We start from the raw sequence: 12,539 nt of genomic DNA, 5'->3' as shown, positions 1-12,539 counted from the left end.
TCTTTTTTATTAGAATTTCGAAGTTTTTTTATTCGAAATTCGACCCTTGATAAATCTGCCCCTAATTGAAGTTTTCATATTTGTCCTGTAGATATTGGTGTGGACCACAAGGGATGTCTACAGGCAAGTTTCACAGACATTTCTTGCAATGCCTTCAAAATCTCACTGTATTTTCAGCTTGCCTGATTTTGCAAGGACCATCCAGATAATAAATCAGCACTAAACACCATTGTAATTTTCAACTTATAGGGTTTTTTTTTTAGTTAAGTTGTAAAGTTGGCCACACACGAGGTCTTTTTGATTTTCAGTCAAGATGATTAGTTGTACACTAAACAATTCATACAAATTATTTGATGGCAAAACTGCACTGATCTAACTGCTTGTTCCACCGGATGTTTGTTCTGATTGCTATGCAGAGGTGTACCTGTCAGCCTGGTTTTCTCTCGAGATATTTAAATTTAGTCATATTTTGATGTTGTAAATTAGATGGCTACAGGGAATATTATAAATGAGTCACTTTCCCAGTTAATATTTTATGGCAAGAAATAGGATACGTTCAGAGAAGAAGGTACTCTTAGCTTGTGACTGTTTTCACTTTTTGCCTTAAGAAAAAGAGTAAGACTAAATAAAGAAGAATTCATAATAATATTATATATTGTGTAGCATTGCGGTGGGCTATAAAATCAATAATTAGGCAATTCCCAAGGTTCTTTACCTGTTATTACACAATAAAGGTTGTACATATGTAAATGCCACATATTTGCTGTAAGCTAATATTACACAGCACTCCAGGGAAGGCCATGTAACCTCTCTTGAGCTAACTAAGGGCCAGGTTTTCATCTTACCTCACACCCGAAAAGTCCCTGCCCAGAAGTCATTCGATCAAACATGTTTATATAAATGTATAATGTTATTGGCTTAAACTTACTACAATAGTAGTAACAATGTGATAGTTAAATGAAATACATATTCTCCAATTTTTTTTGCAACCAAACTAAAACTCAATATGTATGCAGTTTAAATTATAGCAATATTTATGCTATCAAGTATCATAGCACGACAATGATGTTTCCCTGTCACCCTAGTTAATCATAATCATAAAAATACTGTTGTGTATAATTACCAAGTACCAGAACTGATAGTTGGAATATCAACATCTCCTTACTGAAAAATATATTCTTATCATACAGTACTTATGCTGTGTGACTTTTATGTGCATTATGTGGGGAAATCATTCTGTCTAGCAAAGGCGTTTTAGTGCCTACCATACTGTTGTTCCAAAACGGTGGTATAATAACGATATTCATCTGAAATTACCAGGGAAAAAAGCTAGGTATTAAACTAAATATATGCCACTTGGGGACCACTCAATATATATTCATTTTTAAGGGGGCAATCAAGTATAAATAGTGTGCTTTATGAAATGTGTTTCTGCTTCTCACTTGCTTATCTGCCGTCTTTCACTTATGAGATTCTTGACCTCTGTAAACATAATGAGCCAGAAGCCATCTTAAACATTTTTTTTATAATACTGCATTCCATTGAAATAGTTGAGATTTAACTGCAAATGCATATGCAGGTGGAAGGAAAGACAGGTGTTCAAATTTTACTTTTGTGATAGAACCCTTTAAAAGTTGTCCATACAGGTTTGTAGTCAGTTGTTCTGAACAATAAATGCAAAATGAATATGTTTTGTTGTGTGTGCGGAGGGGCAAAATCCAATTCACATCACAACAACCAATCATAATTAGGTTTCCGTTATTTTCCCCTCGTTTTAAAACCCCAAATAATAATTGTTTAAAATTAAAATGGTAATATATATCTCAATAAGATTTAAGACAAGTTAAGGTGTGTTGAACCTACTTTCTTACCATTGCTTTAATTAAGAAATATCTACGTTTTTTGTTATTTACAGCACTGATCAATGCAGAACTTTCCCTTTCGCCCTTTGATAAATAAGCCTTTAAAAATCCCATAGAAATGAATGGAGAGAGTAAAATGTAAAATTCCTTAACCAGCAAGTGTATTTTTTTTAGTTGTAATATCGGTTTGTAGGCAGCCATCTTAAATCATTTTGTCAGGTCATATGCTTTCAGAAAGAGCCAGCACTTTAGGATGGAACTGTTTTCTGGCAGGCTGTTGTTTCTCCTACTCAATGTAACTGAATGTGTTGCAGCGGGACCTGGATTTTACTATTGAGTGCTGTTCTTAAATCTACCAGGCAGCTGTTATCTTGTGTTAGGGAGCCGTTATCTAGTCACCTTCCCATTGTTCTTTTGTTTGGCTGCTGGGGGGGGGGAGGAGGGTTGATATCACTCCAACTTGCAGTACAGCAGTAAAGAGAGACTGAAGTTTATCAGATCACAAGTCATGTGACTGGAGGCATCTGGAAAACTGACAATATGTCAAGCCCCATGTCGGATTTCAAGTGCAGAATTCTGCTGGAGCAGCACTATTAACTGATGCATTTTGGAAAAAAAATCCCATGACAGTATCCCTTTAAGATGGATATAAATAATATAGAGACGGTGCAGAGACATGCAACTAAACTGGTTGGTGGGATGGAAGAATAAAACTATGAGGGTAGACTGTCACGCTTGAGAGGGGACATAAGTTACAAGTATATTAGAGGACATTAAAGACAAATAGCAGGGGACCTTTGGTGACCTTTGCCGGTTGATGCTGTGATGGTTGATTCTGTTAATACCTTTAAGAGTGGCTTGGAAAATTTCTTGGGCATGCATAACATCCAAGGCTAAAATCTATAGTTAGTGTATGAGTATATATAGTTTATGTTAGTGTATGGAGGGTTGCAATCAAGTAAAAGGTTGAAACTAAATAGGCATGCAGTAGGACATTTTTATTGTTGCTAGCTGCTTGTGACCTTTACAGTGAAGTCAATGTTCCTGTTTTAATGCTTTAGGAGATTTAGACAAAAATGATAAACAAGGGGTTATTATATTTTATTAGCATTTTAACACAGGTAATTAATCCAAATTAAACAATAGACTAACCTTTAAAATCTCCATTGTTGTCCTGAAAAAGCATGTTGTGTTCATTAACTGGTTCAAGCTGGTAGCTTCTTAAAGCTATCTGATCACTTATTTTGATTTTCCCACTTGATTTATTGGAAAACTGAAACAAAAAAAAAGGTGAAAAACAGAAAATGCTGATATACAGATATTTTATGTTTTCTTCCAAATAAGGGATACTACTGTATTGTACCTTTAGCAATATGACATCACTTCATGAAATTATAATTAAAAGAAAACTATTTATAAAACATTTATTAACATGAAGTGGAGGCTGAGTTTAATTACCCCTAAACATTACGAGTGTCTGTAAAATAGCCTATTCTTGAAAAGCCTTTTTGTGAGAAATATATGTTTCTAATTATAAGTGACATTTTATTACACTGTTCCAAAACAAATCTCTACTGTTTCCTATGAGCCACCATGCTCAGAAAAAAAGGCATTATATGCTTGGTCACATTCCAATGAATGGACAAATATATTTTACTGTACTCCTTATATATTTCACCTGTACTCCTTCATCAGTCAACACATTATTTATATATTCCTTATTCCTGTCAAATGATCTCAGATCAAGCTCACAGAAAATCATAAAATGTCAACTCAAAAGCTGTAACTTGATACGTATAAGCCAATATTATTAAGATTTAGTTGATCAGTGACATATGATCAATGACCTTAATATGATTTAATGGCCTTAATGATTTTAAAAATGGTAAACTTGCCAAGAAGACAGTCATGTCAACTGTTATGGAAGGCACCTCTCATGACCGCTTGTGTTTTATAACAATAACAGTATACTGTTTGGAATTGTTGCATTTTAGTGCTTCTTCAGAAATAGTTGGCCCAGTAGAACTGGCAAATTATACACTAAAATACAAAGTAGCAGTACTCATTCCCATTATTAAAACATTCTCTATAGATATATATCTCATCCAGGGATTCCCACTCTTAATATAATGACTGGTCTATAGGCAGAAAAATGGCCTCAATGGATAATTTTAAATTAGGGCTCAGTAAGATTTTGACTATACTAAGAAAAATATTCTGTCAGCCAAGGTCAAAATTGGGCTCTATATATAGTCTGTGACTTACGGGCCTACATGGCGGCAGATGTGATTCGGTTGTTAGCCTGCGAAGCTTGTTTTTGGGGTTTGTATACAAAAAACGTTTAGGGGTCAATTTATGACTTTGTAAGCATTTCGCCTCAACACTTTCACTGAACATTTTCTTATTTAAGAAAGCTTGCTTGGGAAAAAATATTTTAACCAACAAGGTTTTTCCCCAGACTAACTTACGCAGGGTATCTCATGATTGCTTGAGCCGAAAGACTTATGCAGGAAGATGTAACCTGCTCCTTATTTCACATTTTTGGGTGTCTGAAAGACCTAAGTTAGTAAGTTAGGAATGCAAAAGGCATTGTAGGCTGCAATATCATATTACAGCTCAGCATTTATAACAATATTATGTATAGTAATAGGGGTAAAGAGATGCGGAAATCACTTTACCCCTATAAATTTCTTTATATATCAGATTTGTATGGCTATAATATAATGTTAAATACTGTAGTGCTAATTAGCAAAAGCAATATCTGTAAGTATTTACATTGCTGCACAACTTTACTTTTAATAATCAATGAGTTTCAGTTGGTAAAATCTTTGTCTTATATCAATAAATAGCACTATTGTTTTTAAACTAACTTAATATTGTGCATAACACTCCTGCTATTAGGTATTGTGAGACTGAAATAAATGCTATGGTTCTATAAAGTAGTTTTGTTTATTAAACTATCACATTCACAGTTCCCATCTCTTTTATAATTATACTTTGGGGGCATCATTGTGGAGGCAAGCCACTTAACAGAGATTGTCCTCGCAGTCGGTAAAGCTTTGTAAAATGAAATTTATGTTTTTTGTGCTGTAATTAGTCATGATCTGAATAAGCCAGGGAGTTGACCATAAAGGAAAAATGTACCTGTTCTGCCTTAACATCAGGAGATTTTACATCTAGGTCAAGTGTATGGATGAGCACAGCAAGGGCAGGTTTTATTGTTTTCTGCAACTGTTTGGGAAAAAGATACACCTCTAGACATTCATTCATCAGAACATCTAAGTCTGCTCCACCAGTTTAAGATGAATTTTCTTGACTCAAAAATGTTATAAAAACAGCAAGCTTGTATTAGCGAGGGTGCTACATATTTCAAAAGCAATGCAGAAAAAAAAGCAGAATGTACCTAGGAGCTTTGTTAACACTGGCTACTTCTATAGTTAGCATGCTGTGCAATTATGATGCACAAACTTATCTACCATAACTTAAAAACAACTAAGTTAAAGACAATTAACTTAATGTGTCCTGTGTAAGCAGATTGACTAAGTGAGCCATTAAAAAATCTTTGCTGAGACACTAATTAAATTTCAAATACTGACATTTCTGGCTAAAACATTCATTCATAGTAATTAACAGCGCATTTCCATACCTCACCATGCCAACCAAACAGGATCTCCTTATAATTATTGTCCCTGTAGGAGCTGTTGCAAGGAACTGGGGCTGTCAGCACAGTAAGTAATCTGGAAAAAAAATTATATATATCTTTAATACCAGCAAGACAAGATGTTGTTTAAGCTACCTCAAAGCCTGATGTTTTATTATAAATATTGTATGCTAATATAAGTTCAATTCTTGTACTTGTTTTTAAATCTGTGAGGGCATTGATATGGGCAGGTCATAGCCTGGCATAATATTATCTATAGGTCATGAGAAAGTCACCATCTTTGATGAAACTCATAGGGTGGAGCTTATACAGAGACCAATTATTCTTTTACATAAAAAAAGCATCAGAGGTTTTTTTGTCAGAGCTACTAGCAATTAGCCATGTCTTATGTCAGCCCCTTCCTATGTGGGGAAGGATGTACAGACTTAAAAAGACATTTAATAGAACTGTAGTGATATTACCAGACACATTTTATTCCAAATGTGGGCACATTATCAATAAACCATTGAGCCAGTTGATTCTGCTGCCTGAGGTAGAGTACAGTCTCTTGCTCCCATAGCCTCGTCGCCTTCCAAGCTTTCCACTTCCCTGTGCTGCTATTAGCATGCTAAATTTATTCATAGGAAATATACATGAGATGCCTCATTTAGAATGCATAGTGCAAATTGCTTATTTTTAATGCAAATTGCAATGTATTTTTACCCACAATACAGCATTTTCCCCCTAGAATTCCATCACGGTTGGAGAGGCATGCTAAGTTGCATCCTCCCCAACTTGTGTGAGATGCACCAATATCTATGCAGATTAGAATGCTTTTTGGTATAGTTGTGACACATTATTTCCCCAGATTTTGTGTTGCAATGGTTAAATAAACCATTGCTTTACATAAAAATGTAAATACGCTTTTAACAATCAATTATATAAGCTTCTAACATGACCAAGTGAGATCAGGATCTCACATGTTTTTTCATCAGTTTACCTAAGTTGCCCAACCATGAAAGTCAAAGATAAGTAAATCTGCCCCTAACAGTATAGATTGCTTTCAGTGTGCAAACTAAATTCTGGTTCTGTTTTATTCTAGATTCAGATAGTTTTGATTGAAAACCCTTCTTTTCAGAAGATTGCAAAACACTTCTTTTCAGCATTTATTTTAAGACTGAAATTCTGCTATGCACATCCTTTTAACCATGATTATTGAGTTATTCCCAGGGTTGGACTGGAGCCTTGGGGGCCCACCAGGGCTGTAAAAGGAAGGGCTCTACTGGCAGACCTGGGGCCCCCTCCCGACCTTCAATTCCCATCCAACATGTGCGAAAGACGTGCCACACTAATGCAAGAGTGCCGCAATTGAGCAGGACGTGGTCTTTGTGGGGCTGTCGGGGGAGCAGGTCTGGGCTGTCCGACCCTGGTTATACCTGATTGTGTAATTTAGCACATCCATCTACTTAACATACCAACACTTTGTTTACTGGAACTTCACTATTTTTATTGCTTTTGCTTTCCAGAACAAGCCTATGTCATTACAGGTTATGTTCTCGATTGTAGGCAATGATTTTATCCTACGTATCTTACCTTGCCTTATTAAGAAAAAAGCATTGAAAACAACTTGCCATTTAAAGATATTAGATATCACTTTTTTTGCTATGACTTTTCTATACAAGAAGTTATTTTTATTAGTTTCCCACTGTTTTGTAATAGTTTCTTTTGAAAGTCATTTGGAACACAGCGAGGCTTATTTATAAACACTGGGCTTGCCCACAGGCAGTAACCCATAGTAACCAATCAGCAACTACCCTTTTACTGCCTGCTGCAGGTTGAACAATGAGGAAATATTTGATTGGTTGCTATCGGTTCCTGCCCAGGTGCAAGGAGAGTTAAAAAACAAGATTATAATATTTTGCATAACAAATGTTTTCTATTAATATTTTGGAGCTTAATAAAAACCGGGTCGGCTTTGACCATTTCTGCTCCTGTATATGAAATGCAATTCTACATTTCTGTTTATCACTCCTAACACTGCTTGCCAAACATTGCAGCAAAGTCAGAGACGACTGAGTTCTTTATTTAAGAGCCAAGGATACCATATAAATGCCAAGACAATGTTAATGAATGAATACAGTAAAATTACCAAAACAATATATTTTTAATAACACATACAAATATAGTATACATAAATACATTTCACAGATGTTTAATTTAAAATCCATTTTAAATTACAATCCATTGTACTGCTCATTCTGGTTTGTTAATCAGTGTAGCAGCTCTTCAGCAGCTAAAGTTCCAACTCCCTCAATGCCTTTCTTGTCATTAGGAGACCTGTGATGGAAAATGACAGAAGCATGCAAGACATAGTGGAAACTGTCTGGTTGTGGCAATTTGCATGACCCGTTGATATTACAACAAGTAGTGAAGTCAGAATGCAGTGATTTGTCCCCCGATTCAAAATAAAAAGATTCCAAAGACCAACGTTCAATACCAGATCTTTTGTTTTTAGATCTTATTTTGTAGGTTCTGGGTTAGATCTACATTGTTGTTTATTACATATTTCTCCAGTTCTTGACTCTTCTGTTCCTGACTTTCATGGTTGCTGCCTGTTTTGACCAAATTTTTTGTTTTTTACTAAGAACTCTTTGGATACCACATTATTGACCCTTTGACCTGTTTTCCCTTGTCAAGCTTCAGTCTTGATCAGAGAGTTGACAACTGCTTCATTGTTTCATTGGTACATGTAGGCAAGCCAATAATGGAAAGGAAATGGAGAGGCAGAAGACCTTATTTACTATATGTGGCCAGGTTCAAAGTATGAAAAATGGTTGCAAAGCACATATTTTTACTATTGTACCTTTACACCATAAATACAACTCTTGTTGCTCCCTAAGTGAGCAGACCATCTGTATATGCAGGTGCAAACTGTTTCTACCTTTTTAATCCAATGCAAGGTGCAGAGTGCAGCAATGTCTTGGATACAAGTGTGTAACTGAGCAATAATGGGCTCTTGCACACTGCTTTCAATATAAATTACATTGACAAAGTGCTTAAAGCTATTAAAAATTTGTAGTGTGTTTTTTCTTATACTTTTATGTGGATAAATGGGTTTTTGGTGCTTGCAGTCTATATCCTATTACACTTTTTTAAGCAGCATTCCATTCTTCCTATTGTTCTTTGCTTTGAAATATATCTCATTTAATAGATATACTGTATCTTATATATTGCATAATTATGGGGCCTGTTTGGTCAGCGGAACACAGGACCACCCAAACATTTAATTGCAAAGGATAAAGGTTTATTTTCATGTTACATAAGGAGGATTTCGCCTGTTTTTTGTTTAATTTCTTACTTTGTTGAAATGGTTATTTTCCAAAAAGATTTCTATAATGTGGTCTGGCCTAGTTACAGTTTTTACTGACAAAAAAAATGTGTTCCTTAAGCTGGCCATAGACGCAACAATCCGCTCGTATGAATCGAGGATTCGTACGATTTTCGGACCGTGTGTGGAGAGTCCCGACATTTTTCGTCCGTCGGAGATCGGTCGTTTGGTCGATCGGACAGGTTAGAAAATTTCTGTCACCTGCCGATAATATCTCTGCGTGTATTGCCGATCATATGATTTTCAGAGGGAGACTGTGACTTGCTTTGTCAGACATAACTATAGTACGATTGCTGTCAGGGGCAGAACATCGGCTGATCTGTTCTTATTTGATCGGAATAGTAAGACTTTGATCTGAATGGTTAGTGGAGGGTTGGGAGATGGGAAAGTCCGATCATACGTTGATTCATACGATAGGATCTTTGCGTCTATGGCCATCTTAAGTAATGACTGGTTAATGGTTTCAACAGTCAATATAGTTTAAATCTAATTATTGTTATTACAGTTATATCAAGCTAATTATTTTTTGAAGCCACAAAATTAATTCAGATGCAAGAAAAAATGAGTTAAAAGGTAAATTTTAATAGCATGCCTAATAAAGTATTAACTAACAACTAATTCTAACTAATAAGAATTATAATTAACTCCTTTATTTCCTCATACAATAGGCAGCTGAACTAAAACCTACATTTTAAAGCATTCATAATTAGAGATGAGCGAAATAAATGGAAAAAACACCATAGACTAATTTATATAAAAAGTTGTGTGGTTAAAAAAAGTCACACAGTTTGAAAAATTGTCAGAGAAAAAATACGCCCATTGGCAAATGCATTTGGCAATTTTTTTCCCATTTCGAAACTTTTTCGCAAACCAAAACAGCTGAGATTCGCCCATCACTTTTTGCGGCAAACCCTGTTGAAAAATTACTAATCACTAATAATTAAAGTTTCTCAGCATGTATATTTTACTTAGGGAGCATGCAGTAACTAAACACTAATTTTTTATGTGAAAACACATATGTAATATTCTTGTTGCTGCTAGAGCAGTTCATATGAAATGATATTAAAATATATCGTATTATTATGAAGAGTTACTTGTTTAAAATAAAATGATGCTCCTTTAATTTTGGGAAATTCAAATCAAGTTGACAGTACAGGCAATAACCCTTATAGAGGGACACCCATACAGCACAGCTCATAGGCATCAGTCAGTTTTATACTGCCACCATGACTGTCAGTTTCTCTTGATTACTTACTTCCATCCAGACAAACACTGAGCAATGAAAAAAAGTGCTGTCATCCCAGGTGAGACACATCTAATAAATAAACATCTGTGTTTTGGTCTCAACCCAATGACATACAGTATTTCCTGACTCTTGATTATGGAGGAGGAGGCACATGTAGGCAGAATGTTGAAGACTGAATGATACGGTTAATTGGGAGCATGTGGTTGATATGACAAGTTTTCCAACCTCACAAGATTTTTCTTTAGGTAGAAATGGCCAAAAAAATGCCTGTCAAATTTCAAACCTTGCCATTTTAATCACATTTTGGTCAAGTTAAAAGGTAACAAAAGGTATCATTAAATCTTCAGCATACTATCTCTCTTTGTGTTTTGAATACTTTCCTATGAATTTTCATTCGGATTCTGGCAAACAAGGCAAGACAATGCATACTAAACAATTTATATAATACAAAGTGTGTAATGTCTGCAAGAGCAGATAATGTACCCACTACTGTGAAATCATTAGAGCAACAAATGTTATGCAATGTTTTTACATACTTTACTTTGTTGTACATCATAATTAAGTCTATGCAGAGCTTGCTGTATGTCATCCGCATAAATTAATATATAATCACATGACAGAAAGGTCAGTGTCATATGATGAAAAGACAAGACTAGCATATATTCATGTTTTCACAGAGTTGTAGAAACTGTTTCATACTGTACATAGTTCAGCCTTCCTACAGACTTGAATATATTCATTATTAACATATGACACTTTTTATTTTTTTTTCTGGTATTTAGAATGTTCAGTCTCCTCACTTTAAGGAAACATTGACTCCTCTCTTTATTAATTTGGTTATTAGAAGAGAAATAAGTTATGATGACATGCATAGTCTTTTCTTTGGCGATTATCTAGTTCCCCAAAATGTGGAAAAGACCGAAAAATGTTACTGAAATTATGGATATGGAAGAACTTAAAATTGTAAGTTTATTATTCACTGTAGTTTTGCTGGTTCTTTAAAAAAAAAAAAAACGGCTTTAGATATAATATATATATATATTATATATATATATATATATATATATATATATATATATATATATATATATATATATATATATATCAGGACAGAGTACAGCACTCATCAGGGTTACATGCATAAAAATCATCAAAACGATGGACGGAGGAAAATTAAAAAAAATTTGCAGACAACGTTTTCTGTGTAAAACAGATGCTTAATTATTGCAAATTAAATCTAAGGTTGGCATATTCATTATTTTAGATGGAAGATACCAGCTTATGATCAAGTATAGCAAAGGAGTAGCAAAAGCCCTAAAACAAATTATAATCATGTTTAATCATGCTAAAAACATAGGGAACCACAGATATTTATTTTTTTATGTTTTTTACAAACAGCACATAACATAGTAAACGGAGGGTTAAAAAATAAACCATACCCTCTTTCCCAGTAAAATAAAGAGTAGGCAAGTGATGACTTGCACAAAATACAACAAAGTCTACTCCATCTGAATTCGATTTTTATTCAGTGGATATAATTCAAAATCAATTGAAACTCGAAAAATCGAAATGCAAATTATTTTGAAACCTAACTTATTAATACTCTTGGTATTTTGGAGTAGTTTATTGACAATCTTTTACCATGAGCCAACCAAGTTTCAATTTTTTTTTAAACTCAGAGATAGGGCTCTTTTAGTGGAGAGAGTACAATTTAACTATCTGAGCTATGAATGCAGCCCCCTTTGCCCAGAGTCAGACTGGCTTACTGAGCTACCAGGAAATTCCTTAGTTGGCCCTGGTCGGGATTAGGGATGTAGCGAACTGTTCTGCGGCGAACTTGTTCGCGCGAACATCGGCTGTTCGCGTCCGCTGCAAGTTCGCGAACGTCGCGCGACGTTCGCCAATAGGCGTTCGCGTCAAAATCGTTCGACCATTCGACCGCTAAAATCGAACGATTTTCGTTCGATTCGAGCGAAAATCGTTCGATCGAACGATTAAAAATCCTACGATCGTTCGAATCGAACGATTTTCGGATGTTCGAAGTTCGCGAACAGTTCGCGAACTGTTCGCATTTTTTGCCGGTGTTCGCGAACGGCGTTCGCGAACACATACTCGGCGGTTCGCTACATCCCTAGTCGGGATGAACCCTTCACCCTTTCTAAAGCACAGAGCACTTGCTATCTTTTTCAAGTTCTTCTTGCGTTTTCAAAACCATGAAACATAAAGCCTTCTGAAAACAAAAGGTATTTACTTGCCTCATGCCATATACATAGCATTGCCTTACTAAGTGAGTTTAACTCTCACACGAGGGATTATGGGTGGAGACATTCTAATCACTCCTTTATGTCCCTGTGGCCAACTATTCATTCAAAACCGCTGGTTTTATAGCACAGATATAGCCTA

General features: G+C 35.2%; 1 pseudogene; it reads left to right on the top strand.

Annotated features, from left to right (window-relative positions):
- Positions 1–12,539, top strand: part of LOC108712383 — a 613,424-nt pseudogene that overhangs the window by 391,862 nt on the left and 209,023 nt on the right.

This window comes from Xenopus laevis, chromosome 3S (genome assembly GCF_017654675.1).
Source record: "Xenopus laevis strain J_2021 chromosome 3S, Xenopus_laevis_v10.1, whole genome shotgun sequence".
Classification (NCBI taxonomy): Eukaryota; Metazoa; Chordata; class Amphibia; order Anura; family Pipidae; genus Xenopus; species Xenopus laevis.
Note: the sequence above shows the minus strand (reverse complement) of the source record. Positions and strands in the feature narration are given on the sequence as shown.